The sequence below is a fragment of the Lathamus discolor genome, chromosome 1 (assembly GCF_037157495.1).
Source record: "Lathamus discolor isolate bLatDis1 chromosome 1, bLatDis1.hap1, whole genome shotgun sequence".
NCBI classification, from domain to species: Eukaryota; Metazoa; Chordata; class Aves; order Psittaciformes; family Psittacidae; genus Lathamus; species Lathamus discolor.
In genome coordinates, this window is record NC_088884.1 from 96,943,583 (window position 1) to 96,968,556 (window position 24,974).

The following is a 24,974-nucleotide window of genomic DNA, read 5'->3' on the forward strand; positions in this document are numbered from 1 at the left end:
AGAGATCGGATGCAAGGAGGAAGGAGATGAAGGGAAACACAGCATTAGATCTCTCAGTAGAAGGGCTGTTACAACAAACCATTAAAAAGAACACAGTTTGTTTAGTGCTATAACCACAAGTGATTCTAACAGACGTCATTTTCTATAATCTTCATGAGATCTCCTCTAATATTTTCCCCTTTAATGCTACTTAAAACAGTTATTTTAACATCTCCTTGCAGTTTCTAGAATTTTGATAGTATGCATGTCCCTCAAAAGGAGAAAGCTATCACTTTACTAGACTGTAGGCACCATCATTTCACTATTTCCTAAACTTTGAATCCTTGCCTTTACACAGATTTCAGAGGCAATGTCTGCAGCTGCTTGGAATGGTAGCTAATGACGAAAACCACCTACAGACAATAGCTGGAACTCATAATTTAACTCGGACAAGGCCTTCTGTCTTTTGTCCTTTACTAATAGCAGTTCCTTTGCTCTAAATATCTTTTTGTGTTTCTGCTTTTCTAACCCTGGGAAAGTTTAAGAGAACTGATTAATGAGATGGTGCAATTTCTACATTTTTTTTTATTGTACTCAAATGAAAGGTACATCCAGCTTCCATGCAACAGAAAACTGACAGTTATTCTACCCTGCTCACAACACACACTAATAGAATCACAGAGATTTGTCACAAAAAGGCAGAGAATTCAGGCCACTACAAAGTAATTTCAGATTTTACAAGAACACATTTCCTAGTGCTGTACACTTAAGTACAGCACTGCTTGCAACAGCAAGTTACAAGCAGTGCTGTGTGTATATATACACACACACAGGTACACACATATATACATATACACACATGTAGGAACCAAAGCAAGCTGCCCTCATAGCCTGGAACAAAAAAAAAAAAAAAAAAAAAAAAAAAAAACCAAAACACCACAAAAAAAAAAAAAAAAGAAAAAAGAAAAAACATCATAGAAAGTTATGCTCAGCAATAAAGAGAAAACAGGCTAATTTTTGTTTTTCTTTTCCATGCAACAGCCAACTTTTGCTTGGAAATTGAATGGGCATCAGTTTACCCATGGGAGCTGGTTACTGCCTTTACATTGTTTTTAATTTTCTTCTCTTTTCTTCCACTTCATTTATTAAGCTTTCATTAAATTTTTATTCCCAATTTTGGGAGGTTTTACTCTTCCCTTCCTCTTTCCCTGTCCTGCTATGGATGGAATAAATAAACAAGCAGCTGCATGCTACTTAGCTGCACATTACAGTTAACCCATAACAATATTTAGCAAACAGGTTTTTCATTACCTTAGAAAAACTTAATCTGCTTTTGATGGGAGACTTTTGGAAAGAGGGGATTAAAAGTGTTGCAATTCTTTATGTGTAGAGAAATATACATTTTAAAATTGAATATCAAATGCTAATTGCAGCTAATTTTTACATATAAAAAATTATTTTTCTTAGATCCTACAATAAAATGTGCTGTTGGTAGAAATTTGCTGGCTGAGTAATAAAATTCCCAATCTGCTAACAGAACTCACTTCCTTCTTCCCTCTCTTTGGTTTTACTTTTAAAAATCCTCTCCGATCATTTTTGACAATGGAGAAGCACAAGCATGCTTGTCCGGTTACCTTTGGTAGAGTATATAATATTGCAACATATGGTGTAGAAATAATGCTTTAAATTCATAAATTTATATAGATTAATCCTGAACTTACTTTTTTTTTCTTGTTCTATTTATTGCAATAAAAAAAATAAAATAGTGGAAATAAAGATACCAGTTGTCCAGGTTTTAGCTGGGACAGTTGTTTTTCTTTCTAGTAACAGATGCAGTGATGTGTTTTAGCTTTAGTATGAGAACAATGCTGACAACACACTGATATTTCAGTTGTTGCTCAGTAGTGCTTACCCTGATCAAGGACTTGTGAGGAGGGGCACATGAACATAGAAGGGCACAGAGACAGGACACCTGACCCAAACTAGCTAAAGGGATATTCCATACCACAGCATGTCATGCCCAGTATATAAACTGGGGGGAGCTACCTGGAAAGAACTGATCACTGCTTGGGTTGGGCTGGGTATCAGTCAAGAGGTGGTAAGCAATTATTGTTTATTTGCTTAAGATTTATTTCTCTCTCTTTTTATTTTCCTTGAAATTACATTTTTTGGTAGTATTATTTTACTTTATTAGTAAACTGTTCTTATCTCCACCCATCAGTTTCCTCGCTTTTACCCTTCCAATTCTCTTCCCCATCCCACTGGGGAGGAATGACCAAGTGGCTGTATGATACTTAATTGCCAGATGGGTTAAACTACAACATACAGGCAAATCACCTACAACAGTTTCTATGTAACATAATTTAAAACCCGGATGGAAGCATTCGATACATGTAGAGAAATGACGACCTGCTCAGATTGCAAAATGAGTAGCTGTTGATGAAAAGTAATGACAAATGAGACACTTCAAGGTAAAACCTGCTGTTCCAAAACAGAAAACTTAGATTGACTGAAATGAAGGTTTTATGTCACTGAAGTTTACAGCATTAGTTTTAACAAACATTACTGGGGTGCTGTTCAGATGAAGAAGCAGGAAAAGTCTGAAAACTGGTTAGAGCAAATGCTATTTTCATAGTGAAGCTACCACTGTTGGTAGTGAGACTGCATCACTACATTTAAGGGACGTTAATTTCGGTTACTGAAAGGTTATGAGTTTTGATTTCCTATTTGTTTTAATCCACACAGTCCCATCCATCAGTTCTATGTTACAAAAAAAAAAAAAAAAAAAAAAAAAAAAAACCAAACCAAAACAAAAAAAAAGAACAAAAAACCCACAAATAGGGATTGTCTTGCTATATGTACCAATGCAAATTTCTAATATACTCAGAAAATTAAAGGACAGAATTTTCTCCAATGCCAAAGTAAATAAGAGATTTAAGGTTTCTTTACCAATATGAGCATTAGTATGAAAGACGAATGTAGAATCATAAAAGATGACAGAGAAATAAGTAAATGACAATTCAAAGAATGCATAGCAGCCAAAATATGAGAAAGATTGCTGAGAAAACTTTCTAGCCCAACATGCAAAATGAAATTTAGCACACTGGAAAAAATGGCTAATTGAAACATGCAATAGTTGTGGCTGTTGCATTCATTATGTGACTATTTAATAATTTCCCCTCTAGTCATCTAATGTCTGTCACTTTTCCACAAAATAAATACTTCATAAAATCCCTTTAAGGAGGTTTCTTATCATCTTCTATTGCCATAATGTTTTTTCCCTTTCAGTATCCTGTTTATCTTAAGCTGCAGCATAATTAATTCTTCTTCATAAAGAAAAACCTTGCCATCACATTTAATTTATCTGAAAGGAAACTGTCACTGCACTATGATAATAATCCTATTTGACTTCTATGATACATTTTGGTTGGTGTTTTATTTGTATAGAGGGAATATTTTTATTTTTTTTTTTAATGAAGAGTCTTCCTCTTTCTCCTTCCTATGTGCCAGCTGCTGTTCAGTAATTTATATGCATGTCCTGATTGCCGACTTGTTTTTACAAACAAACAATCCTGCAGTTGCATGAAAAATACTGTTATCGGTATTTCAGTTATTTTGTTATATATTCTCTTATTAGTATTATTGTTTCATATGTGCCACTAAAAGAACAGTTTAATTTACTATTTTTTTTATATTTACTAATATTTGTTCTCGTCTGATTGCTTGAAATATATATTATTTAGACATATAAACATACGGCTCCAGATGATTCTACTTTTTAGCTTGCACTCTCTTGTCTCTCCCTTCCAATTTTTAGTACCAAGAGCATACTGAACTCAGCTGTCCTTACAGCACAGAAACATTAAAGAGAGAAACTAACTTCATTTCTTGTCCAGGAACCCCATAAGACAGAAATATAAGGGAACAGTGGCAATTCTCCTTGAAGCCAGACCCAAGTGAAATTTCCTAGGATAGTTGGGTGACCTCTTATTCCAGTTTTTCATCACTGCTGCACAATTTTGACCAAAGTAACTCCTCAGACTGCATAAAAGTGCTCTACAGAGGACAGTCTGAGAATCACTGTCCTAGATTACTGGTGAATGACAAATCCATGCAATTTGAGAATTCTATTTCCTTAGAGAACTTTCTGCTTTCTCTTCATTTTTTCAATTTGTGCTTTTACCCCTAAACCACTTCTTTTTATATATATAATTCAGTGTATTCTTATTTTCAGTTCTAGGGATCACTAGTCCCTTCCCACTTATAAAGAGCAAGAAATATGCCAGAAATGCTAACACTTTCTTACATATAGCAAAACTCAAGAATCAACAGCTTTTCTTGTGTTTTTTAATGTAGATCAAATTTTATGAAAAGTTAACTGGTATGTCAGTAACTAGGAGAACAGCATAAGTAGCAACAGACACAGGAAAATAGAGGATGACCTTTTAAATAATAAGGAAACATGTAGAATATGATGACATCATAGTAAAAGAAAAATAAGTAAAATAGGCTAACCAAACCCACCTCAGATTCAGGAACATGAGTGCAGAAAGTTTTCAGGTCCCCTAATTCATTCATACCAGTTAAAACAGAAAATTGGGGAAGAGAGAGAAAGAATCTGAACTTCGGGAATGTTCAGCCTCCCACTACGCACCCCATAGACCCCATCAAGCATACAACCAAACTACAGTCCTATCCATCTTGCAGTGAGACTTTTTGTTGGTCTCTAAAAAGTTTCTCTGCTTAGGAGATTTTCATACGGTTAAGAGAAAGAAAGGCAGTGAAATGGAATCTTAACATCCCTCTAAAAAAACCCCACCAAACCTACTAACACCCAAACCAGAAAACACTGATCAGTCTTGCTGCTGGCAACACACCTTTATGAATCCCATAGAGACATGTTGATGAAATTGTTTCGGCAAATGAAGGAGGCAGTTTTGCTTCTATCAGATTATTCAAGAAAGGCTGACGTTTGTATCTCTGCGGAAGTGCTGATACTAATAAGTAAATAACCCTGAAACTGAAATAAACCTTGTTATATTTCTCTTTGGATTCATGTTTAGTTTATTTGTAAGTCCAAATATGGGCTATTTTATTTTTCCATTTTGGAAATTTGAGAGAAAAACTTCTGCAAAATAATCACCAATATAAAAAATAATTTGTCTTTATGCTGCAACTCTTCCAAGTAGCTCAAGATCCATTTTCATTGTGACAGTTAATGTAAACTAGCTGCACAGTAATAGAGACTGGAATATTAGTAGGCAGCTTGAAACCAGTTCTTTAGATCACAGAGTTATGAAATTACATCTTTTCATTGTTATTCTAGCTCTCTCCCAGTTCCATTTTATTTATTTTCTATCCTATTTGTTTTCAGACAAGACTCCAACATAATGCTGTTTCAGAATCTTTTGGTTAGCAATAGAATCCAAGTCTAATTTAAAACCAAGACTACACAGACCAAAATTACACTGACCACCTTCAAGCTAAAAGCAGTATTGCTTTGCCTTCAAGCCTACTGTCCTACTGTTATTTCTTAATGAAAAGCATGGTTACAAATAACAACAGAAATTGCAAAAAGAAGGAAAACATGACAGTTAAGAAAACAGGAAATAGTTGTTTTTTTTGTGTGTGCGTGTTTTTTTTTTTGTTGTTGTTTTTGTTATTTTGTGGGTTTTTTTTTTTTTAAATAAAAAACCCTCAAGAACAAGTGCTCCCTGGAAAAAACAAAAAGGTGCAAAACGAAAGCATAAGAGCAAGTAATTATAGAACAGAAGGCACAAATAACATTATGCATAATATTTGCTTGCAGGGAAAATATTTCACCGTGACCAAAATAGCTAAAAGAGTCTACAGCAGTGTCAAACTTCTGCTAAGTTTATTTTAAAACATGAGGGAACAAAAACAAAACAAACAAACAAACAACAACAAAAAAAAACAACCACGCAACCAACCAACTAAAAAAAAAAAAATATCACACCCCCCCCCCCATATCTGGTTTCCAATATCTTTATCAGAATAAAATTAGGCAATAACAGGAGTCCAGAACATGTTTATATATCTAGACTTTTTTCATCCTCAAGATTGGTACTGATTAAAAATAACAGATTCATAGCTTCCATTAGAAGACATAATTTTCAGCAACATTTAAAAATACCTGTCTTTATGCTTAAAAAAAAAAATAAAAAATTGTTGCATCTTTCCAGAAGTAATTTTACTACGAAGTATCACCCTCAGGCTCTTTGTAGGACAGTATGGCCATTAATAATGCTTTCTTATTGCATATGATCTGATTTACACTCGGTTCCAATGACTTTTTTTTTTTTTGGCAGTTCAGCAGTATGAACAAATTAACTATGTTTTCCTGGCACAATTAGTTGCAAGTCCTTCATTTTCATCCTGCTGAAAACTGAAGGACAAATCAGTGATAACAGAATCACTGGGTCGCACTTGGGTAGTCAGCTAAGATTGTTGTCTAGGAGCAATTTATCATGTAAATGGTGTCCGCTTTGTTTTATGGAAATCTGAAAACAGCTTTCTGCATGATTGAAGCCTTTGTCAATGAAAACCCCTTCAAAAGGTGACAAATGTTTCTTATCTCTGGGAGATGCTGAAAGGACTTAAGTGATAAAAACTATATATACACTTACTATTTTTATCCAGGTCATACACATATATAGCATTCTGAGGATTTAGCAGCCCTGCCAGAAATATAAGTTTTTCTCTATACTGAATCCATTCTATTTTAGGAGGAAATCAATTCCATTCCAGAGGATTCAAAAAAATATTCTTTGTTTTATCCACACTATGTAAAATATTAATTACCATCATTACAAATAAACAAAACACAGTATGAAGTGTTTTCCCAGAAAAAAAATTAACTGTATTACAGATTATTTCCAAGTCATTTTGGAACGTGAACTGTATGCTTATTAATTGTCACATTTGTCACACACCTATGTATGTCAAAAGCCACTTGCAGGGTCTCATTATCTCACAGACCTCCTTCTTCCCACTCTGCCAATATGCAGTCATTTTCCATTGCATGCCATGGCTACATTTCAACTCCGACAGCTGAACTAGGAGATATATTCCACTGTAAGTGACATCAGAACGGGTTTAATGGATCATAGATCCCTTACAACATAGACTTAAGTTTTTTTTTTTTTAAATGGAATTTAAAAAGTCTCCTTCACAGAGTCCCTGCAAATACATTTAGTTGACTGCTCATTTAAGGAAATATACTTAAAACATCTGGGATAATACAAAAAGTTTCCCAAAAGCTGAGTGTTAAGAGTAATATGAAAAACAGTTTCTAAGAACAACAGCATCCAATACAAACCGAATCTCAGGAACTGATGTTCTGGAATTAACAGGAATTTTCCACCTTCTACAATACAGAAGATGCAAAGCCTCAGTTTTCAACACAGTATTTCACAACATGAGTGAGTTCCACCAACAAATGAAACATGACTTTATTTATCCCCTTCAGGCTGTGTTTGCTTGAAGAATCAAAGATTCATAGAATCATAGAATAGTTAGGGTTGGAAAGGACCTCAAGATCATCTAGTTCCAACCCCCCTGACATGGGCAGGGTCATCTCGCACTAAACCATACCACCCAAGGCTTCGTCCAACCTGGCCTCACCGCCAGGGATGGAGCACTCACAACCTCCCTGGGCAACCCATTCCAATGCCTCACCACCCTAACAGGAAAGAATTTCCTCCTTATATCCAATCCAAACTTACCCTGTTGAAGCTTTAACCCGTTACCCCTTGTACTGTCACTGCAGTCCCTGATGAAGAGTCCATCTCCAGCATCCCTATAGGCCCCCTTCAGGTACTGGAAGGCTGCTATGAGGTCTCCACGCAGCCTTCTCTTCTCCAGGCTGAACAGCCCCAACTTCCTCAGCCTGTCTTCATATGGGAGGTGCTCCAGTCCCCTGATCATCCTCGTGGCCATCCTCTGGACTTGTTCCAACAGTTCCATGTCCTTTTTATGTTGAGGACACCAGAACTGCACACAATACTCCAGGTGAGGTCTCACAAGAGCAGAGTAGAGGGGCAGGATCACCTCCTTCGACCTGCTGGTCACGCTGCTTTTGATGCAGCCCAGGATACGATTGGCTTTCTGGGCTGCGAGCGCACACTGCTGCCTCTTGTTCATTTTCTCATCGAACAGCACCCTCAAGTCCTTCTCTGCAGGGCTGCTCTGAATCTCTTCTCTGCCCAACCTGTAGCTGTGCTTGGGATTGCTCTGACCGAGGTATAGGACCTTGCACTTGGCATGGGTAAACTTCATAAGGTTGGCATCAGCCCACCTTACAAGCGTGTTGAGGTCTCTCTGGATGGCATCCCTTCCCTCCAGTGTATCAACAGAACCACACAGCTTAGTGTCATCGGCAAACTTGCTGAGGGAGCTCAATCCCACTGTCCGCGTCACTGACAAAGATGTTAAACAAGACTGGCCCCAGCACCAACCCCGAAGGACACCACTCATTACTGGTCTCCAGCTGGACATCGAGCCATTGACCACAACTCTTTGTGTGTGGCCATCCAACCAGTTCTTTATCCACCGAGTGGTCCATCCATCAAATTGATATCTCTCCAATTTAGAGAGAAGGATGTCGTGTGGGACAGTGTCAAACGCTTTGAACAAGTCCAGGTAGATAACATCAACTGCTTTACTCTTATCCATCAATTCTGTAGCCCCATCATAGAAGGCCACCAAATTGGTCAGGCAGGATTTCCCCTTAGTGAAGCCATGCTGGCTGTCACCAAGCACCTTGCTGTTTTTCACGTGCCTTAGCATGCCTTCCAGGAGAATCTGCTCCAAGATTTGCCAGGCACAGAGGTGAGACTGACTGGTCTATAATTCCCCGGGTCATCCATTTTCCCCTTCTTGAAAATAGGGGTTATATTTCCCTTTCTCCAGTCATCAGGAACTTCACCTGACTGCCATGATTTTTCAGATGTGATGGCCTGTGGCTTAGCAACTTCATTCGCCAGCTCCTTCAGGACCCGCGGATGGATTTCATCAGGTCCTATGGACTTGTGTCCATTCAGGTTTTTAAGACGGTCTTGAACCAGATCCTCCCCTACAGTGGGCCCAAGGTCTTAATTCTCACAGTCCCTGTGTCTGCCTTCCAAGACTTGTGTGGTGTTGTCAGAGCCTTTGCCAGTGAAGACCAAGGCGAAGAAGTAATTCAGAACCTCAGCCTTCTCCAAATCCAGGGTAGCCAGTTCTTCAGATTGCTTCCGGAGGTGGCCCACGTTGCCCGTAGTCTGTCTTTTATTCACTACTTACCTATAGAATCCCTTCCTGTTATCCTTAACATCCCCAGCCAAGTTTAATTCTAACTGGGCCTTAGCTTTCCTAACCTGGTCCCTAGCTTCCCGGGCAACATCCCTGTATTCTTCCCAGACTGCCTGTCCTTGTTTCCACCTTTTATAAGCCTCTTTTTTTTCCCCTCGATTTTTTCCTCATCAGCTCCTTATCCATCCAAGGAGGTCTCCTGGCCCTCCTGCTGCACTTCCTTCTAGTTGGGATGCAATTCTCCTGAGCTTGTAGCAGGTGATCCTTGAATATCAGCCAAGAGTCTTGGGACCCCCTGCCCTCTAGGGCTGTATCCCATGGAACCTTACTAAGCAGGCTCCTGAAGAGGCTAAAGTCTGCTCTCTTGAAGTCCAGTGCAGTGAGCTTGCTGCACGCTCTTCTCACTGTCCTGAGGATCTCGAACTCGACCATCTGGTGATCTCTGCATCCAAGGCATGAGTTTACTCAGCAAAAATAGTTAACAGCAGCAAAGAAAATATCCGTCTGTCTGAGATCTCAGAAACTGGAGCCATGTGGCCCAGTCATAGACTTTAGCAGCATAAACCCCTGAACTCCGGACCGCCCCAAGTTATATGTGTCAATGGCATAAAATAGATTATGTTTATCCCCTACACCCCAAAGAGAAAGAAATTGGAGTGAGTTCAGCTGTTCCTACTTCACCATTTCCAAAAACTGAGATGAAACTTATCCCAAGCCCTAGCAAACTTTTCCTTTTAGAAGCAATGATATACAATCATCTGATAAATACTTTGAGTAATTGACCTCTCTGAATTTGTAATAGGAGAATAACAACCTTGAACTATTTACACAGAGAAGTAATTTTCAGTTTCATCAGCAGTATGCAAACAGCCAGTAATCCAGATTGCTTTCACCTGGAGGACTTTGGAGACAATTGTTCTGGTACAGATATTCCTATTTCATCAAGAAGCAGAGAACACAGGGAGCAAGTGAAACAAAAGAAAGAGAAGAAAAAAAGTCTAAATTACTACTACTTCAACAACTACAAAATTCTTCCTTTAGCACTGATAAAATCCAAAGTACTTCAGAAATCTCTGTTGTCCCAGCAGATAAAATACGTCTTTGTGTGGGAAGATTTCTGTGTTGAAATCACATTCACTTGAAAAAAACCTCCACACAGTCTACCTGGTACAACTTGGCCTAGGTAACCAAAACCCAAATGTTTGATCCACTTACAGTATTCGGTACCCTGAAATTCGTAGCCAGTCTTTGCAGCAGAGCTCATAATTTTCCCTGTTGTTTGCAGCCACATCATCCATTTTACACAACCTGTATATTAATATTGTTTGATCTGAAATCCACCTAACAAGTATTTTTTAGTGACACTCCAGAGTGAACTGACACATCGTGCACTTCCATATGTATTTACATGTATTGGTCAAACATATCCTGAAATCCAACTTTACTCACCATCTGTGTGTTTAATAGTCTCAACTTAGCGTAACTTGTGAGATAAACAAGTTAAACAATAGTGAGAAATTATTCCTAATTGGCTATCTGCTTTACTTTGTTTCCAAGTTCTGTCATCAGACTTACGGTGAACCATATGATCCAGGTAGAAGGTTTTAACAATGTGAAACCACAAAGTTAAAACTAAGTCCTACAATCTTGAACACAATCATATAGACCATATTTTTCAGCCTCAAACCAGTTTTTATTTGGTTCTGGACCACTCAACACTCAACTTTTGTAAAAGACTCAGATTATCTCAATGTTGGACGTTTTAAATTTCTTTCTTTTCCTTAGCTTCTGCTGTGGTTTAAACCATTTTCAGCTCTGTTCCCAGGCTGAAAATGAAAACACTGCGCTGCACCAGCTGCTAAGAAGGAGAAAAACTGACTGCTACTGCTAAACGCAGGACAGTATCTAGTATAGTCAAGTTTGATAAAACCAAATGAGCTCAAAAGCAGTTGGATTAAAGTGCGCATTTTTGACATAAGCAATCTTCTTTAACAAGAGGCACTTTTATTACCAACTTTGCATTTACATTCTGTGCAAGAAGAGAAAGTAATTTTAAATTCAGTGGATATGGATTTTAAGGGCAGTCTCTAAAGCTTTACCAAATCTCCATCAGCTTGATAAATTTGGTCAAAAGGTTCAAAGCAATGAAGTCCCAGCAGAGTGAGAAAATCTGCCTGGATTACATACAGTCAGAAAGAATATTTCTGTATTTTCTTTTACATTTCAGCAGAGATTTTCTTTCTCCCCTCCGGTTAGCATAACTAAAAAGAAACTGGATGATGGGTTATGAGTTATCAGGGACAGGGCTTCTATCTCAAATTGAAAATAATGGTGGTCAAAGGCTGCTCAGGTAATTGAGTGTTTATGCCTGCAGCTGTACTCTGCTCAACCTTCATCAGACTGATAGTATCTCCAGATAAACCCTCTCAGTAAACCATTTTCATAATTTGGAACCCATCTGTGCTCAGAAGAGATTGGTAGCCAATTGAAATATTTTCCATTAACCTGAATGCTCTTTTTCTGGTTAAATTTCAAAACATGGGAGAGGGGAAAACACTTTAGAATAATTCAGTTATAAAATATTCATTAATAACACTAAAGAATAGACTTAACACATGTCATCAACTAGCTGTCTGAAGATTCTTACACAGAACAACTTGTTCTTAATTTCAAAGTAAAAAAAAGCTAATTAAACCTTTAAGGAACAAAATATAATGGGTTTTGATAAAAAATATGAACAATATATTTTCAGCTTTTATTATTCTTCCACCTAGCTTTATCCCAAACATTACTTATCGGATGGAACCTCCAGGGAAAAATGAAGATATATAGACATTTATACAGCCAAAATATTTCAGTATCAAGCACTACAGCAACACTGCTTTTTGAAATGCTCTGTTGTTCTTTACACGAGCAGATAAACTTACAGAAGCTGCCTGAAGCAAATTTTAAATGAACATTATATACTTCCATGCTTTTAATCAATAAAAACAAAGCTTGAAAAGTCTGATTTATTTAAAGAAAAAGACAAATGGGTGTTTCTATGGTCTCTTGCTTAGAAATTTAAACTAAACTAATAATGAAAACATCTCAGAAACTGTAGAGTGTTTAAAGAAATAAGGTTAGTCCCTGCCCCTTCCAAGCAAAAAAAAAAAACCCCGAACACAACCACCCCTCCACACACACCCCTAGGATGCTTTACTGTTACTAAAAGGGAAAATAAAATTTAAAAAAATTCCCATGTTTCCCCAATAATTTTTGTGGTGGTTGAAGAAGGAAGATAAAGCTTATGAAGTAAGAAAGAAAATACCATTGTGCTATTTCATAATAGCACAGTGATTCCACTTGACAATTGTGTTGAAAATACACAGGAGGAGAATGAGTTTAAGTCATTCCACATGGAACTGGGGAGAAGCAAGCAAACAAACAAAAAATCCTTGCTTTTAGTGTTTCCTGTTTTTTTTTTTTAATGCACTCAAACCTTTTAATACTTCATTTCAAAAGTGAAGGATCATAAATGGATGATTCTTTCAGCACAAAAGAAGATATAATCTGCTCAGTGACTCAGCTTTTAAAATCAGAGATAACATTACGATCTAGTTTAACCTCTATTGTAATGTTGATGATAAGATTTCAATCCATAATTCCTTCATCATATACATGACTTCTGTTTTCTTTACTGTGAAGCACCTCTGTCTTTAGTGCACAGATCCTGGAAAAGACGCACAAATATAAATGTATTGCAGCCTTAAAATGTGATCCCTAGGTTTCTTTCAAGGTACAAAGTGGTACTAGAAAGTTAGGGATGACCATTTTTGCACCTTAGAAAATTGCCATTTTTAGTCATGAACAGAAACATGGTATGGTGGACATTCAATTTTGAGAAACTGTAAAGTTGACTGTTCTGCGATTTTTATTTTTTGTAAATGAATCTTAGAGAGAACTGAGTTGCACTGACAAAAATAAAATTAAATCTGCAGTACATTTAAAATTATAACAGCTGTAAGACATTTAAACTGCCTAGTGAAAAATTTAAGGAGAGACAGTTTGAGGCTAAAGGAAGAGAGGCATATCATAAGGAAATAGTGAATGAGTATCAGTATCCTATTTAGATAAAATTGTTTACATTTGGGCATAAGACTTATTATTTTCTCCCATATTTCTAAAAGATGCCAAGATGTGGACCTCAAAATTGTTGGACTTTTATAAACACACTGAAAGGACAAGAATTGCAGAGCCCACTGAAATTACAGGAAAGAGCCAAAGAAAACAAGGGTTAAAAACTGATATAGATCATATTAGAGAGCAGTAATAAGGTGCCAACATTGAACCCTTGATATTCTAAGCAACAGTTCACTGCCCTACTCATTGAACCTGCATAAATTTAAAGCAATTAGTCTTTCCTAATTTAAAAGGATCTTTTAGCTGCTTAAAACACACAAATAGGAGACCTGAACAGCATTAAAATGATCTGAACATATTAAAACTAAAATATAAGGCTTTAGTCTTAGTTCTATAACAATTAATGCTGTGCAGCTTTAGAATTTCATCACAGTATATTAATTAATCCATAAAAATACAAATTTGCTCTTTAGTATAGAAAAAATGCTTTCCAAAATTATTTTAATAGTAATAGATTTCCTGTCTATGGTGTTTTAATTACATCTCTTAAATTACATGAATCTTGTGATAATAGATAAAATATAATTGAATAGATAAATATATTTGAAACTTTTATGCTTGTGCTTATTGCTATTTAAAATACATTTAAATAAAAGTCCTGCATACGTAGAAATGGCATAAATGGAATAACATTGCTCTCCGTAGTATATGCACTTTCCTATCAGGAAGTCAGGACAATGCTTTATATTTACCATTATAAAAGGTCACAGTTTTTGCCAAGCAATCTTTATCCCTCACCCTGATAGATTGGCCAGTGAAGACTATAACTTTGGATACCACTGCATTTTCCAAATGATGGTCAATACTGAGATAACAAAGTGATATGTGAGCAGAGCAAGGCAGGTCTGCAAGGCAGCAGCAGGGTAAAAGGTAGCTCAGGAAAATTTCCAAACAGGCTGTGGAAGCAGCAGACGATATTCAGAAAAGGTGAGAGTATTGGAAGAGGTGCAAAAAGTAGACAGATGACAGGCAACATTAGCAACTAAGCCTGGGGAGATGCACAAACCAAGACAGAGCTTCCAAACAACACACCCACATGCTTGCAGATGCTGGTGAAGAGTGCAGAATTAGGAGCTACAGTTGAGGAAATGCTTACTATGAGGGCAATAATCACAGTCAGCATTTAGAAAGCTTTAATTTACGTGATGTTTGGAGAAAAAGATTTATTCAGATTGTGGGGAAAACATTCAGAAAAGATCTGCAATGACAGCTCTTTTACAGACTTATCCTTACCTGTATATTTTTACTCAAATATCATAAATAATAAACGTTACCAAGGAGCTTCAAATGGTCATACTTAGAAATATCACCAAAACCAACCATAAAATAAAAGGTATTAAACTATCAACTGCTTAAGCGTATTGTATATACTTAGAGAAAGGATTAAGCCGATAAAGTATTAATTTGTTGACACAAAATAACACTTTAATTAAGTGCCCCTTAGCTGCATTGTAACTATATGTCTACAAGACTTACCTTAAGACAAAATATGCTAACTGACAGTGAGTACTCTATCATCTCTTAGAAAAGTTAAAAATACCATTGTAAAAAACCTTGCCTTAACAGAGTAGGTTTTTAAAAGAGACTTATCACATTTCAGTAAAGGAGCAGTACTTAATAGCTGAGGCACAGCAGCTATCTAAAATGCTTAGACATTTCAAGAAATCAACTACTGTATTTTAAATGCTATGTTAACTAATGGCTTGGTTTTCTTCACTGCTTTATTTCTGCCACTTCTGTCTTGGCTTACTGCAGACTCCCACCACCACTTTTCAATAGCAGAGACCCCAATCACCTTAATGGTACAGGGTAAGCTTAAAATACCATCACACAATGTGTACAAGAGGAAAGCGATTTTTTTATTGGATTGACAAGGATAAGTCGACAAGATTCACTACTGGGAGAAATCCACTGTTTTCTAACACACACAAGAGCTGTTCAAACTGTGTCCAGTCAGTACTTCAAGAATTTTTTGCAGCCTAATAGAAGATGGAGCCTGGGGAAACTCAAAAAAAAAAAAAAAAAAAAAAATTAAAAAAGCAAACCCCCAAACAGACAAAAAAAAAAAAACCCCAAACAAAACAACAAAAAAAAACATGTCCTGGGTTCAGCAGTAGCAGTCATTTTTCTCCTCCTTAGTAGCTGGTGCAGTGCTGTGGTTTTGGCTTTCAGCCTGCTAACAACGCTGATAACACCAATGTTTTCAGTTGTTGCTAAGTAATGTTTACTCTGACCAAGGACTTTCCAAGTATCATGCTCTGCCGGGAAGGAGGGGAAGCTGGGAAGAAGCAGAGCCAGAACACCAGACCCAAACTAGCCAAAGAGGTATTCCATACCACAGCACGTCATGGCCGGTATATAAACTAGGGGCAGTTACCCAGAAGGGTTAGATCTCAGGTCGGGCTGGGTATCAGTTGGTGAGTGTATTCTCTTCCCTTGTTATTTCCCTTATCATTACTATTATTGGTGGTAGCAGTAGCGGTTTGTGTTATACCTTAGTTACCGGACTGTTCTTGTCTCAGCCTGTGGGAGTTACATTATTTTGATTCTCCTCTCCATCCTTCCAGGAGTGGGGAGAGAAAGGGGGGAGGGAGCGAGCGGCTGCGTGGTTCTGGGTTGCCAGCTGGGCTTAAACCACGACAAACCACCAACACCAAACCAACAAAACACAACATACTGTTATATTGAGAGTAGGAGCTACCTCATCTGTTAGCTAACATGAGCAATAAAGCATAGCACTGTCAGTCAAAGACAGTGTTTGTTTTTGTTGGGGTTTGTTTCGGGGTTTTGTTTGTTGAAGAACACCCAGTTTAGTCAGGTTAAGTGTTCAAGTGAATTGCTATCAGTGCTTCATCCACCAAGGAGAGCACCCCCAACATGTCATCATTCAGCACACACACATTACGCACTGCAATCTTGGCGAGAGATGCAGTGCAGCTGTAAAGGCACCATTAATATACAAACTTGAAAAATGTTTATTCATAAACACACACTGTATAAGTAACACTCACAGACATGGACAATTCCCTGGTTAAATAAAACTACTTCATGGCTTGCTGAGCCTGCCACTGCATCAGTCATGCATATCTGCACCAATCAAAGAAGGTTAAGGACCTCAGCGCATTTTGAGGATCTGCCTTCCCTCTTCTCTTTTGCTGACAATTGATTTGCAAGGTACGTTTTGCCTCTCCTGCATATTGAGATGACAAGTTACATTAGAGAATGAGCGGAATAGATTTATGCTATGAAGCATGAGAAATGGGCAAGAAAGATAAGCACATTCTGACTTTCCTCACAGTTCTTTCTACTAGCAAGGAAGGATGTTAATTGTCCTAGGATTTTTAACAGAAAAAAAATCCAAAAAAAAACAACAAACCCCTCACAAATGTATGACAAACAGCTAGTTGTATATAAAATAATGGTGGAATTTACTGAATGGTGGAAGTTACTGAAATATTTTAAACACTTTCTCTTTAGGTTGTAATGACAAAACAATAATGAATTTTACATTAAAGGAATTCTTTTCGGACTAGCTAATTTACCAGAAGTTTGGGTTGTAGAGTTTGGTCACCTAGTGATTACCCTGTGAAAAGTGTTTGTTTACAAAAGTTTAGCTGATGATTTTAGTACAGCCATGATTTAAAGATCGGTCTAGCTCAAACACAGACCAAACAGTTACCAAGCATCAGGCAATAGTCTGTTCTTTCTTTCTATACTCATCAAGAAACTCCTTCCCCTGTCTGAAGAGAAGCATTTTCCATTTCTGTACTTGTTTCCTCTCACCTGTCAGCATGACTCAGCCAGAACCTTGCAGGTTTTAACACTTCAGGTTAGTGTTTCTTCTGAAACACTCAAGTCTCTTATACAAACAAACAAAAATGTAAAGGAACTGCTGAGCTTATACTGAGGTTGTACTTCAAATGTCATAATGGAAAAATCTCACTTTCTGCTGTATTTTATGTAGTCATTTATGCCATTATAGAACTAATGTGAAAGATCATCCTGATTTGGTAGCATTTTACATAACTGATTTTGTACCAGTTAAGTGACTGTGTATGGTTCATGGCAATGACAGACGAGCCTACTGGGAACTGATAAATTTGCATAATCTCAGGAAAAGGATAAAGTAATTGACCTTGCAGAGAAAGAAAAACGTTCTTTCTAGTTTATTTGGTTTTTGGCCTTTTTTGTTTGGTTGGTTTTTGGTTTTTTTTTTTTTTTTGTGGGTTGTTTGTTGATTTTTTGTTTTGTTTTGTTTGTTTGTTTTCTTTTTAATACTTTAGATTTAGGCACAGTCTGGTCCACCTAAAAGGTTATTTTGCTTCTCAGAAATGAATGGCGGTCTTACTATCCGCCAGAATAAGTTGGCAATGCCCAGCAGGCAGACTCAATCACAAGCAAAAAAAGACTGGGGGAAGGACAAAAAAAGTTTATTCTATCTACTCTGAATTTTAACAAGCTGATTCTGGAGTGACACGAGAGAACAATAGAAAGAAATTGTTTTATTTATTCAGAAAACAAGCAGTTATTTATGAAATTCCTCTTATATTTATTATTGTTCCTTTGTTGTAAGATTTCATTTCCCTGTAAGAGTTATTCTCATGCATAAGAAAAACATGCATGATGAAATATTGCAGATCAGATCTGCAAATATGGTGTATTTACATAAACAGAAACAAAATGTGTGAACCAATCAAATGGCAATTTGCCCACAAGATAAATCAGTGCGGACATCTTCAGAGATACAGAATTTCACAAGGAAGTGATTGTTTCTGTCTCTCCTTATGGAACTCACAATTAAAGTACATGCACCAAAAGTTTTCTTTAACTGTATAAACAAAATGGCTTAGAACTCTTTGTAACATGCTTTTGACATATTTCACAATACTGAGGCCTTATGCCTTACCTAAAGGTTAGTTCACTTCCAGTGGACATCTTTTGTGGATAGCCATTAAGGAGAAAATACAGTTATATCACATACACTAGTAACTCTCCCCCATTCTTATATAACATGGCCCTGACCCCCTCCAAATTGAGATAACAAGTAAATCAAATAAATACAGCAAAATGTTTCAAAATAAAATTAGTAATTAAAAATATAAAACCAAGCAAATGAAAGAAAACCTTTTACGGTATGTGATACAGTGCAGGCAGAGTTAAGAAGTACTGCATGTTTTCCAGTAACCCCAAATTTGAAGAATGCCATATGGTTACATGACACACAAATTACCAACCTCCTATAGACACAAGAGCATGCAAGTAATCTTTTATTTTTCTTTTTAAATCCTGATTCCTCAGTAGTGGCTCAGGTCAGTTACCATTCGTTACATAAAAGCAGCATTTCATTTGATCAAACCACCTTACCTAACACCATTCTAAACTAACACAGTTTACAGCACTCCAAGGGAAGGAAATAAACATCAAAATACCGAGTCTTCTGTTTGAAACACATTCCTGACACAACCACAACTTCGTTTCTCATTAGCTTTGATGTTATAGCCAAGTCATTAAACCTTAAAGAAGCACCTTTCTAAAACATTATCCCTCATCCTGACATACTTGGTTTATTTAAAATCCACAGTAACATGCAGAAATTAGTGCCATTTCAGGCTGATTATTTCCCACAGCTGTATATTTTACATAAGGTAGGTATTCATTATTTAAAAATTTACTACCTGACTGACCACCTAGAATTCTTTTATGGAACACACACAAAAAACTCTAAACAAACAAAAACCACACCCTCAAAAAAAAAAAAAAAAACACCCCACAACAAACCAGAACACTACAACCCAAAAAGCAAGAATCCTAAGACATAAATGACAGGGAAGAACTTTGTAAATTCCCCAACAACCATGAAATACTCTTATAAATGCCCATTTGCCCATGTCACTTAGTTTCAGATCCCCTTTTTTCTCAAATACAACACATAGAGATATAAGATGAAGGAAGAATGTAAATGAATGCCTATACAAGAGGATTATGAACAGCAGGGGGGAAAACACTAAGAGGTAGAGAAATCACATAAAAGGAGAGAAAAGTGTTGTAATTTTTAAATGATACTACCTTGAATCCCTATACTTTTCTCTCCTACTTTCCAAAGCCAAGGCAAGAGGTAAGCAACATTTGCCTGCAGACTAATCATCTGAGTCCCAGAAAAGGAAAAGAGAAAACAAACCCAAACAACAGTCTTGCAGGAACACACCACTAGCACCCCCACAGAGACCATCAGAACAGTTAACATACCTTCAGCTCCTCTGCTCCATTAGTACTTGTCTCATTTCCTTCCCACAGAACTAACAAGTTATTATTTTTAGGTCCTGGAGACAAGAAATTAGACCACCACTGTACAGGAGCCGCCAGAACACAGATCCATCAGCAGGCTGAAATCTCATCCTCGTCCTGGAACTGACTACAAAATGGTAATAGCAGCTGGATCACCTTTTCTCCACTTCAGCTATTCTTCATTCACACTAGGGCCTCAGCTGTGTTGTCTTATAGTCTTGCATACATCTGAAGGTTCCCAGGTGCTATGCTTTGAAGGGTTTGAGTGTTTTTTTCATTTTTTAATTCCCCACCCCAATTTTATCCCTTTTGGGTTGTGTTGGTGTCTGGTCTATTAAGAAATACAGCTATGTAGGGGTTGATTTGCTGCTTCTGAGGAAGAGCTTAATTTAACTTTTTGATAGTCATTGTTCTGCTGCTAAACAGGAAGGCCTCACTGCATTTAATGCTTGAAAGCAGAACTCTCCAGTTTTACTCACTTACTAACTAAATTATAGTTAGCCACTCCTGTTAACTACATTGACTGCCAGGTACTCCTATTACTTGAATTCTGTATTAAACCATCTATTTGTCACAAATGCAAGAAGCATCTATTAACATTTATGTTAATAAGGTTACTTCAGAAATTCTGCATCTCTGTTACTCAAAGTACTTATTTCTCTCATCTTCTGTCTTTAAGGTGTCTTCTCAGACAGACTCAAAAATTTGCAAGATGCATACAATTTACAAAATCAAAGGAAGACTTGCAGAATTGGAGATGCTCTGTGCTTTCAAAAAAATTTCAAACTCTATGTGCTCACTGTAGTAGTCAGTACCTCCTCTAAAAGTATTACAACGAACCCCTTCCCTGATTCCTTTTCAATGTACAGTCAGGGTACAAGTACCTTTAGGTACTGGTCAAAACATCAGCATAAATAACAAAGCAAAGATAACAACTGCAGTAGTGCAGTGACCACATGCCTATGGACGTCTATAAATACCCACAGATAGTACAGATAAAACAGGCAATTAGCAGCACACATTTCTTCTCTACAAAGCCACAGAAGACAATACCAACAACATGAGAGCTGCAGTTAGGAAGAACTTCTAGGGATGAAAGCGCTTTGTAGGATCAGGGAAGAAACCACTTTAGAGCTAACACATTCACTTCAGGTAGTAAAAGGTTGTCTGCTGCAAAATCCACAGATGTTAATGGTGGCTAGATTCAGAAATTGTTTACCAAACATGGAAAACTTACAGATAAATTCTGACAAATTTTGGTATGACAAGATGATTTCTCAGTCCTGTGAGAGAAACACCGGAATATCTTTAGAGGAAAAGTTATCTGCAGAGATGCAAAAGGAACTGCAGGGAACTAACCTTGTTTTCAAGCCCATTTCTGAAGCCCACCATAGTCTAGGCAGCAGCTCTACCACTACAGAAATGCATGACACCAGTGTTACTCAGCTACTGTTTTTTTTTTTTCCTCTGGATATCAAATGAATAAAGAACTTTTTTATAAATTGAGATTGTCACAAGCAAGAATGTGGCAGATATTTTCAATATAAATTTAAGAGAGAAAGCATGGCTAATACCAAACGCCAGAGATTCTCAAACCTTCAGGTTGAATTGAGAGAGTAAATCTACACAAGCTGATAATCCCAGAAGGGAGTCAAGTGGATTTGTGACAAAACACAGTTTATACCATAAGAACTGTATCCCTGATCTGACTTCACTATGGCCAGAGGACTGAAAAGTCACGTCTTAGGCTATTCCAGTCTCAGTTGTGACACATCAGAAACACTTCAGAATTTCACAGTTGTAATTAAGAAATAAATATGAGGTCATCTGTGCATGACTGACCTCACAGTAGAATCCTTTCTAATCTACAACAAAATATAAAATAAATTAGGTGTTTGTTGTAGATGTCTCACTTATCATGAAAGCAAGGTTTCAGTCCTATCTTTTGCTGCCAGCAGCTTAAAGGAAAACAGAAAAGAATTAAAAGCAGCCTCAAAGGCTGTCTTTCTCTGGCTTTCGGAAAAGTGCTGCACACTTACCTAACTGTGCATGGATTACAAATTTGTGGAAAATATTCTACCATATTCTGCACACTCTCATAAATAAAATATTTAACCATATTCTCCTGCTGGCAAAGCTGAATGAAATAAAAAAAATATTATTGCTCCCCTCCTACCTCCAGAAAGTCACACACTTTTTTAATTGACTTCAGAACAAATTAGTTACTGGGTCAAGGTTTTGAGGATTTGGGCGGGGGGCTGTCTGTATGTTTTCCCATGCATCTAGCTTCTGACTTACATAAGCTTGGGTCTCAAATGTTTTGCCACTACATCCAGAGGAGAGAGAGATGTGTCAGCAAGCTAGAAACAAAAAATATGAGTTGTTTCTAGGTTCATGAACAGCTTGTTACCTGTATTGTTAGTCTTGATACTGCAATAAATGCACTCGATGAAAACTGAACTCATACATTTTCAGATGATAGACCCTCCCATCTATATCAGCAAAACAGTAACACATTTGGATTTTTTAGCAGGTCACCTGTTGCTGATGTACTTCAAGAAATAGCCGTGTGAGTTGTTCAGCGAGACCCTACAATCCTGCAAGCAGGTTTATTTAACTCTTTCAGTGGTGAAGTACTGCCTGTGACAAAACTTTCCGTGGCAAAAAGGCAAACATTTCTGTAGTCTCTTTTTTACACTATATGTAACTTAGCAGATTTTACACTGCTTTTCTCAAAGCCTGAAACAGAGAAAAGTCTGTACGGTTAGCAAAAGATATTCTTGAACAATATTTTTTTTCAATTTCATAAGTTAGTTTAAAATAACCCAAACTTTTAATATAGTATTAATTTTTCAAATTATTTTCTAATATTTATTTTCGAATTAGTTAAACATGTTACTGACTTCTTATTTAAATAAAGTTTATGTTTTCTAGAAAGTATTTATAAAATATTATTTTTAACTAATTAAACATTCATTATTCCAAAGCCTTTTCTATCTCATGTGAATGTGTTTCTTACTGTATGGAAATTGTTAATTGTTGTACCCGGTTGTTGTTACTACTTTGTTTGAGAACAGTTGAAAAGTCTAGATTTCATCCCAGCTTTCATCCCTGTTGTATTCAATAAGGAATTTCCATGAGCTATGGCAGCCTGGTGTTGTGTGAGTTGAGTTAGAAAAAAGTGAAGGTTTTAAGATATATTAAGGTGGGTGGGGAGGTGTGCCTCAATAATTTCTGTTCACTGGGGAGGGGAGCCTCCTGACTTACAGGTTTATAAATGTTCAACAGTCTTCCCCCCCCACCCCCCCAAACTTCAACCCTTAATAATGGAAACTAATTTTTTTGTTTGTTTGTTTTTAGAACAAATTAAACAAGGATAGAATATCAAAAGGGAATTGTCAATGAAAAGCCACCACTGCAAAATTCTTAGCTCAGTTACTTGGGCAGGCATCTCTAATGTCACCGTTTAGGGTTACATTCTACATCTAGAAACAAGCTCCTTGTTGGGAACAAGGAATATGAGTCACTTCAGAGTGCACAGGGTGGAGATGGTTCACTGAATGTGAGTTTCTGGCATGACACTAAGTGAGAAGACACAATCGTCCAATGTATAAAGAGCAAATAAGAAAGTGTTATTTCTTCTTCAGGTAATAGACAGACTTATGGAAAAAGGGTCAGAGAAGGAACACTTAATTTTTAATTTATGATAGTAAATTATGTAATATTATTAATATTTATGGTATGTTTTCTTTATGATAGAAAAAAATTTGAAACAGATTCCTAAAGAGCTGTGTTTTGGAAAATGTAACTGTTTTGCTTATTCAATAGAAATGCAGGTTATAATTTTATGATAGTTTACACATACGTGCATTAAAAGAGATATGACAGTTTTTTTCTGTCTAGCAGAAAACAAGATTAGCAAAGACAAAGCAAAATTCAGTGCTTTGCATTTGAAGTTAAAGAAAAACAGAGAAAAAATAAAGCAATTTTCTTTTTTAATTATATGAATTAGACTTCACAGTAATGTCTTCATTCTGTCTAAAAAGATGTTGTAGCTGAACAAGAGTATGAGCTTTCTGCAGAAATTACTGGATAATGCTCTATTACCTCAATATCAACTATATGACCGTAATACTACCCTATTTAGATACATGCATTTCATATATTTTGCTTTTCACTATGATTTTACAATATTATTATTCCTTATTTTAAATTTACCATTCAAAATATTTTACTATTAGTCTGTGAGTCACAAATATGAGTTCACACAAACCAGTTTTATTTTTAACTGCACTGCTCCCACTGTAGTCAGTAGAGAAACATTGTTTTATTGCTATGAAATCTGAAATATAATGGTATACTCGTTCTTAATTACAAACCACTTCTCTTTAGAAGAATCACCTAAAACGGAGACAGCAAATGCCAAAGCCTGGTATCATAGATGAAATGGTGAAGAATCCCCCAAAATCTTCCTTTCCCTTCCTGGAAAAATATGGCAGCATAATTTACAACACTTCTACCTTCAAAATGCATTGTTGGCTTCTGCTATGATAGTGCTAACTGAAAATTTCAATTTCTGGAAAAGAATTACCTCAATAATATATTTTAAAATATTCTTATGTTCTCACCCTTGGTAATACAGCCTACTGAAAGCTCTAAAGAAAAATGATGGACAAACACAAAATTGTCATTTTCCATTCCATTCATTCCACTTTTTACATCTGAATTCTTCTTTACAGGTCTGCTGTTTGCTGTACTGATGTATTGAGTCACAACACTGTCCAGGTTACAGCTGAAGTAACACAAACAGCAATAATTCCATGAGATAGCCAGAAGATAAAATACCTGAGACCCTTCTGGACAACTTGACTAATAAGACCAAAACATTAAATCCATGGTAAGGTTTACTCATGTAGCGTATTTTTTCTTCTGCTTGTAAGAATGATTGTGTTATGACTATGAAAAAAGATTTTGCCAAGTAAGACCAACAGTAGCATTTTTATCAAAGTTATGTAAAAAATATGTCACATATTTTTGACATTATATGACATAAGCTTGAGCAAAGTATTTATCAGAGTGTATTTATTTTGCCTTGTAACAAATACAAAAATTTGAATTTGATGTTTTATTCCAGAAATGAAGAATTAAAATTCCTGTAAAATGTTTTTTCATCTTAAAGCAATTTGAAGACTATTCTTAGTGACCAGCACAGTGGA

At 36.6% G+C, this 24,974-nt stretch overlaps 1 long non-coding RNA gene across 1 annotated transcript; it reads left to right on the top strand.

The window, feature by feature from the left end:
• The first annotated feature begins 1,966 nt into the window (after nt 1-1,966).
• LOC136007277 (uncharacterized) lies at nt 1,967-24,974 on the top strand. The gene is made up of 4 exons (XR_010609576.1): nt 1,967-2,077; nt 19,791-19,895; nt 24,498-24,655; nt 24,893-24,974. It is a non-coding gene; the product is annotated as an uncharacterized LOC136007277 (long non-coding RNA).